This window comes from Malurus melanocephalus, unplaced genomic scaffold, assembly GCF_030028575.1.
Source record: "Malurus melanocephalus ecotype Western Australia unplaced genomic scaffold, MMel_1.1 scaffold_226, whole genome shotgun sequence".
Classification (NCBI taxonomy): domain Eukaryota; kingdom Metazoa; phylum Chordata; class Aves; order Passeriformes; family Maluridae; genus Malurus; species Malurus melanocephalus.
This window is the reverse complement of record NW_026623458.1, coordinates 703723-711166: the sequence shown is the minus strand read 5'-3', so window position 1 is coordinate 711166 and position 7444 is coordinate 703723.

Sequence of the window (7444 nt, the reverse complement as noted above, 5' to 3'; positions counted from 1 at the left end):
TTGTGATCAGCTGAAYTCTATGGACAGGTTGTTAGATCCTCCTGAGCTTTTTGTGGCAAGCAGAGCAAAGTGTTTGGACTTGTTAGCAATTATTTACAAGAAAATCAGTGAGAGCTGGGTGAGCRAAAAAGTTGAAAAACATAGAAAAGAGTTAAAGGAGAGTGGGGGTAGAAGACAACATGGGCATTCTCTGTTCAGGGACTGTTGTGGAGGAAAGAAATCAAGGGAGTGAAGAAATATGCATGGAATGCATGCAAAGCAGTAAAAAAAAAAGGGAGGAAGAGACCTCATGATAAAGTACAATAAAGACCTTTTTACAAATAGTTGGCAGTAGTTTTGTCTGGAATKATATTATTTGATCAATAGTGATCTGGAATTGTTTATCTGGTTAATTAATCTTGTGTAAGTCACTTAGTTATGATTGAATGACTTTGCATTATAGCTTTAAGGCAAAACAAAATGCAACACTTGATCCACTGTGCTGAGAACAGAAAGATATACCCAGAAAGAAAAAAGATTAAGGTGACAGTTTGCTCACTGGTGCTTGTTTATTGACATTTAGAGAACAGAAGAGTTTGAACTTGTATYATTTGATCTTGGAAATGAGGCTTTTTAGTAGTACCTGTATGACAAAGTGATCAACTTTGCTCCTAAATCTTGTGCTTAGAACTGTCGTGCTGTAAGATGATCTCTAATACTTTTTTCGTTGTAAATACTGCCATCATGGAACAAAATCATCTTCATCTGAGTAAGTAGAAGGACCCTCTGAGCATTTGGTAAAGCTGCATTGGCTACATATGTGTTTAGAAATAATTTGTTATTCATTATGTGTWCATGATTAGTTGGCAAACTCCAACCGTATTTTGTTGCACAGCGATTCGTGCTGAGCCACGGGGACATCTGCATTTCAAATCCCTCTGGAGAGAAWGTGTAGTGTAAAGAGACTGACAGATTTTGGGTGGGCATTTGAAGGATATTTTGACTTTAAAGTAAATCATCGAACTAATGCCAGAGTGAAATCCACAAAAATGTCACTATTAAATACTGCTGCTCCAGCTATCTAACGCTGGGAACACTTGGGAGGGAGATGCAGCATAAGAGAAAAACAGAAATTATTTTTCAAAGCCAGTTGGCATCTTGAGTTTATTGCTTTCCCCAACAGCCRGGCTGTCGTGGCAGCCTTCCCTCCTCCTGGGGAAAGAGAGCCTGTGCCATTTGTCTCTTGTGTAATGCCCTCGGAGTGATGCCTGAAATGATATTGGCAGTTGTGCAGGAGGACTGTAACACATCCATTTTTAATGGAAGACGAGCTGTCCGGCATAACGGGCGGTGCACGAAGCTGAGCAGCCAAGGGATGGAGGATGCTGTGGATCTCCACACGTTTACATGTTTGTCATTTAGCCTGACTAATCTGCAGTTCAACAATATGTCAGAATAAATGGTCAGTGATAGATTTAAATGAAGTACTTAAGAGTGAAGAAAAGCAGTGTTTTTTAGTGGTTAGATCAAGGGATTGGGGATGGGAGTTGTTGAGTCTTGAGGGTTTTTTTCAGCTTTGTTGCTGACTTACTGGGATGACCTCAAGCAAGTTAATTAACCCCTCTGCCATTTCATCCCTCTGTAAACTGGGGATGATAATGTCTGCTTCAGAATGGGTTGTGAAGAATAATTGATTATTAGAAAATGCTTCAGCTTCCCCTTGTGAAAAACATACTACAGAACTGAACTATTATTGTTACTTTACTAACTGCACACGCATAAAACTTTTAAAGGCAACWGTAACAAAGACACATCTTTTTTGGCTGGAACAGAGTATTGCTGGCTGGAACAGAGGGGAGGGAAAAAAGGAAAAAATATTAAAATGACAGAATCAGCAAAAAGAGAAGAAATAATGGAGACATCTGGCTTGCTGCTGATAAAAGCTCTTGAAGCTTCTCTTCCATCATTCCTTGAAACATTCATTTGAAGGGACATCCACCAAGGCTTTCAAATAGGGTCAAAAAACTGTTCATCTCTAATTCTGTTTGACCAAGTGTGAAAACAGAGTGAATAAAAATGTTCCAGCAATAGAATTTTCAGGAATACATCAATCTCTTAAACAGAAAATTGAAGGAGATTAGTTGGGACTGCTTGAGTTCACATTTCTGTTTCTTCAATCTGAACTCTTTTCAAGGCACTGTCTTGGATCTAGACCTCTTGGGTCTGTGAGCTGTTGGTTCCCCTGAGTATCAGCAGCATTTGATATTGTATATCTCTGTTGACCTCTAGGGTGCATTTCAATGGAGGTTTCTCTCCATGTTTCCCTGGTTTAGGTCCCTGCTTCTCTTATTCCATCTGGACCAGTGCTGAGCACAGGATACATCGTCAGGTCTTTGGGAGCATTCTGGATAGCCACTCTGACTACCTTGATTTGTAAGTCAGCAGATTTTCCAAGATCTGGCTGGGCTCCCAGCTACCCAGGCATTGCAGCAGTGCTCTTTGGARACCTAAACATCATTGATCAACTTTCCCCATCACGTAGTCCTTTSGAGGCAGAGTCATGGGAACAGATAATTTTTTTTGTTTTAATTTGGAGTTCTTCACTCCTGGTAGGTGACATGAGGCTGGTGTTAATTATGTAACCTGAGCTGCTTTCTGTTTAAGGATTTGCCTGCCTAGAGAATCCTAATCAAYCCTGCACACACTTCTCAGCCTCAGTTTCTTTAGCCCATAGAAGCATTCTGCAGAGGCTTTTTTTTTGGCTCAGTTCATTCTCTCTGACCTTGCCAGTACCCAGGCTGAGTAAGTCCTGCTCCTACACATGCTTTCTGGACAATTGTTTCCTTTCTCCTGAGAAAAATTCCTTCTTCAGATTATGTGTCTGTGAGTCCCAAATTTCCTTTTTTATCCTTGGGAAATTTTGTTCCTCAGTCCATTGCTCTGGAAACAATYGAGAAGTAACTTCTTGCAGGCTTTTTTTTTTTTTTGTCATGGGCAGTCAGGGTATGGTCACTGAAGCCTTATACTCCCCATGGTTTCGTGTTTGGTGGGTACTTACTGGAGGTCTTTGCAGCAAAGAGGAATAAATATCTATCTTTCATGCAGTTCTCACTGGAACAACTTCAGAGTAACAAGGTGTAATTGCAACATCATAATTCTAAAGCTTGAGGTGGGGAAATGAACTGCACAAATGGATGAACTCCGAAGAGCCAACTACTTTTTTTTTGATGTAAATATATTTGGTGGTAATCAATGAAGATAAGTAAATGCAGAACTGTTGAAGATGGCAGCATACTTGTGCCTAAACAGAGAGTTTATYATCCTAGATGTCAGCCGCTTTTACAGCAGCACACAATATATATGTATACACCTTTAAAAATTATTTAAATGAATTTACTCTGCTGGAACTTCATAGTCAAATAGAATGGATGAGGATTGAGGTCTTACTTCTGAGTCGTGCTCCAAAATGAAGGAGTTTTTAGAGAATATAGTTTTTCTAAGCAGGTGCTAGTTTTTGTTTTACTGGTTTTCTGTCCAGTTTCTTCTGTGATGTTTTTTTAGGATCTATGTATTCTGATTTTTAATTAATCCTTGTTCTTCTTCTRTGACTAAAAGAAGCAACAAATTTAACTGATAGCTGGGAGCCAATCACTGATGTGATACACTCACTATGAAACACCACTACAAAGGCTGTGGCTCTGTCTTTCATTGGAGTAGTTCACAAAACACTGCTGATAGAAAACCAAACATCCAAAAATCTCTCTGGGAATAAACATGTTCTGATATCTGTCAGAAGTTGAGGCAAGGTTGTACTGTGTGACTTGTCCTGTCAAGCAAACTAACAGCACTGCAGATATACCTTCATATTAGGGTGCCTATATGAGCTACATATTGATGCAGTACAGAAAAATCTGAATTAATCAGGCTTTAATATATTGAAGATCAATGTGTTAGATGCAGCTGTAAGAATAAAAGCCTTATTCTTACCAAATAAATGCTTATTTTTGGCAGACAGAATTCTGAGTTTCTGCTCTCAGTCAGTACTCTTTGGCCCTAATATCTCTTCTTTGCTATCCTGGATTCTTCTTGCTATTTCTATGAGAGTCACAAGATCTATGAATTTTAATGAAGTGATATCTCCTGTTTTCAGCTGAGCCCAGTGGTGGTGATGTTGAGACCCATCTTGCTTTTGTAGCTGGCTTTAGGCAGCAAGTGACCTTGCTGTACAGCTCCTGCATTGAGAGCAATGTCACCTTCATCACTGCAGCAGGCAATGGGATTTTCCTATGCCAGGATTTAGGGTAGGAGGCCGGGCTTGGCATACCCTAAATGTAAACTTCAGAGAGGGGCTTGCATGAAATACCAGTCTTCTTAACAAGGTTTYTGGGGAAATAGGTCTGTTCATGTGGAAGCTTGTCCAGCTCASAGGGGARGAAGCTGTGSAATATGAAGATGTTGTCTACGAAGYTGGCAAGAYGATAAGCAGGGCACATAACAGAGTGGCTGCTGTGATCTCAGAGAGCATCAGATTGGAGCTGAAGCTCTGCTTGTGGAAGTTGGGGCTAAGATYTCTTTTCTGTCTTAGGGAGATGAATTTGAAAGAGCTTGAGGGCTAAATATTGCCCTTGTGCTTTAGCTGGGTTGTCTCCTAGCAGAACTTTCTCTTTCAATAGAGGATTGCACATGCACAGCTTTCCTTTTTCTTAAAACTCTTCATTTTGCTCCTCTAGCATTGGAAGCACCTAAGTGTTTACCCAGGACTCAGGAGAGAGGCACAGGGCTGGCTTTCCTGAGTCTTTCCCCTTAGTACTCAACATCTTAAGTATGRCATGAGCTACATTTAGATCCTAGCACCTGGCTGAAAAAAAAAATGAAAGCTGTTGGCAATGCCTTCAAAGGTGGAGTGATATCTCCCAAGGCTTTCTGCAGTTTATTGCAATGCCCATGGACACTGAGGCTTGTGTGGAGGTGGTGCAGGGATAACATCTTCAGTAGGCTGAGTTTACCTGGCAGGCCTTGTTTTCAGCACCTTAGAGCTCTGCTAAACTGTAATTCTTGGGCTTGGGCTGCTAAGATTTTCCAAGCTCATGTCCAGAGTTTGGGGAAAAGTTTTGTTTAAAATAGCTCTTCCTTGTTTTGCCTGAGTTTAAAAGCATTCTTGGAGATGCTCTCATGGGGAGCAGTGATTGTCATATGTAGCTGTGTCCACAGTGCAGCCTCAGGTTGTTAACAGTGATGTGGTGTTGACAGTTGACAGCTAAATAATGAAGAGTAACTTTTCACAGGAGGAAGCAATTTTAGTGCAAATCCACCAGTCTTTTGTTTTGTTTTATTTTGGTTTTGGAAAAACAACATTATACTGTGGCTCCTTTTATCTGTGTAGTGTCTTTTACTTGTCTCTGTGTGAGGCCATTTAGTGTTGGCCATTCACTCTGCTTTATTGAAAAATATGATATARGACTTCTCACCTAGCTGTCCTCCTGTCTTCTACCCAGCAATTCATTTTGCTTTCTCCAAAACCAAATCTCTTCTTTTGATGGTGCACTCCATTCAACTCCTGACCTCTGATCAATTCTGCCTCAGCTCATGTGTGCTTCCCCTGTTCACCACAACTTCAGGTCAGTAAATCAAGACTCTAAGAAAACACCAGAATAAAGATTGCCCATGGATTGCCGTTCACTTGTGACTTACGGTCATGGGRTAAAATACATGATCACATCCTGCTTTCTGCTCAGATTCTGTTTCCATTCATGGTGGATGACAGATGAGCCARGACTCTGCAGTCCTGAGGTGGTGGCTATTTGGTGGACAGTTTGGAAGCTCTGTAGTGAGCCTAGCAGATCAATACAGCTGGGAAAAAAATCATGGTCATGGGCATTCGAATTGAAATTGAAAATTGGATTTTATTTCACCCTTTATGAGAGTTACTGTTGTGAAGGCAGGTGACTCAAAACAATTACATTCTTTCCAGCTTCTGTCTGTGTGGTCCCCATTTTCTGTGTATCCTGTTTCCGTCACCCATGCAMTAATTTGTGGAAATACTGCTTACTGTGTCTAGAGCCAAGGGATCTGTGAGCTGAGGAAGGAAGGAAGGTGCTAAGTACTCTGGAAGTTTAGGTTCTAAGCTCCTTTAATTGAGTACCCAAAATACACTGACGTGTTTGAAAATATTGGCTTTTATCTCTGTCCCTCAGCAGGGAGCTGTGAAGATAAGTTCATTGATGTCTGTTAAAAAAAAAACCCCAGCATTCCAACACTACAATTAGAGCACCACTGTAGAAAAGCCCATGAGGAAATTAATCATTCTGGATGCAGTGCGAGATGTGGATGCTCTGCAATAAATAGTACATGCACCATACATTGGATGATAAGGATAGGAGAAAATTTGAACAGTGTTCATTAAGTGAGCAACATTCATCCTTTGCACTGTAAAAGATGGGAGACCCATGGAAACAAAAATCATGTTATTAAAGATTGTATCATGGTGTGTTTGCATGCTGGGCAAATTAATGTTCCATGGGTGATCTTAAGTCTGGCGTTCACTAACTTGCTTAACTTTGCAACCAAATGTTGGGGGGTTTTTTTTGTTGTTTTTAGTTTTTACAGAGAGCAAAATTAATCTCTTTTGGGAGTTGCCAGTGGAGAGGGCAGAGGGCATCCAGCTAGGTGCTGGTGTGGGCAGCTGGATATCAGTGTGTGCACAGCTACATATGAGTGTGTACCTGTTCTCTGTGGTGTATGTGTGTATGGCTAGCCTGTGTTTCTGCAGCTGGCTGATGTTTCCCTCTGAAAAAWATTTCTTTCTATTAAAAAAGAGTATAAATAGAAAGGATATGARCAACTGCTCAATATCTGGGATTTAGATGGCAGAATTTAATATGATGTTTTGTGGTGAAGGTCTTAATTTACAGGGCCTCTGCTTGATTCTGAGTCACCTGAACACCCAAAATCTGTTTGAATGTTGGGTCAAGTGTTTGTGGGAKTTATCATAAGATGCTTCTGTGGTAGCATCTTTTATGGCTATGTCATTAGAAGGGCTGGCATGCTGAGGATTCACGTACACCAGTATCGAAGGTGCACTGGAGTGATAAAAAATATTAGTAGACATAATTTGTTATATCTCTGTTTGGTTTGATTGCTGTCTTGTGTTTGAAATCCTGTAATTAGGGCAGCGAGCTGCCTCCAGAGCCAGTGCTGCCCCAGGTAATACAACACCAGGATGAGTTCCTTTGACTYCACCAGGTGATTCTTTACAAAGAATGAAGGCTGGAGCCCATGTAAATTCATCATCACCTCTGGGGAGGCGAAGATTGCAGAGAGAGCAGGGAAATACTGAGGGTCATCTCTCCCTGTTGAATAACTGAATTACAAGTATAGATCCCTGGCAATGGGATTGACTTGCTCAATCCCCTCCCCCACTAGATGGCACTGAATTCTTTTTCTTCAAAAGGAAAAAAAAAAAAAA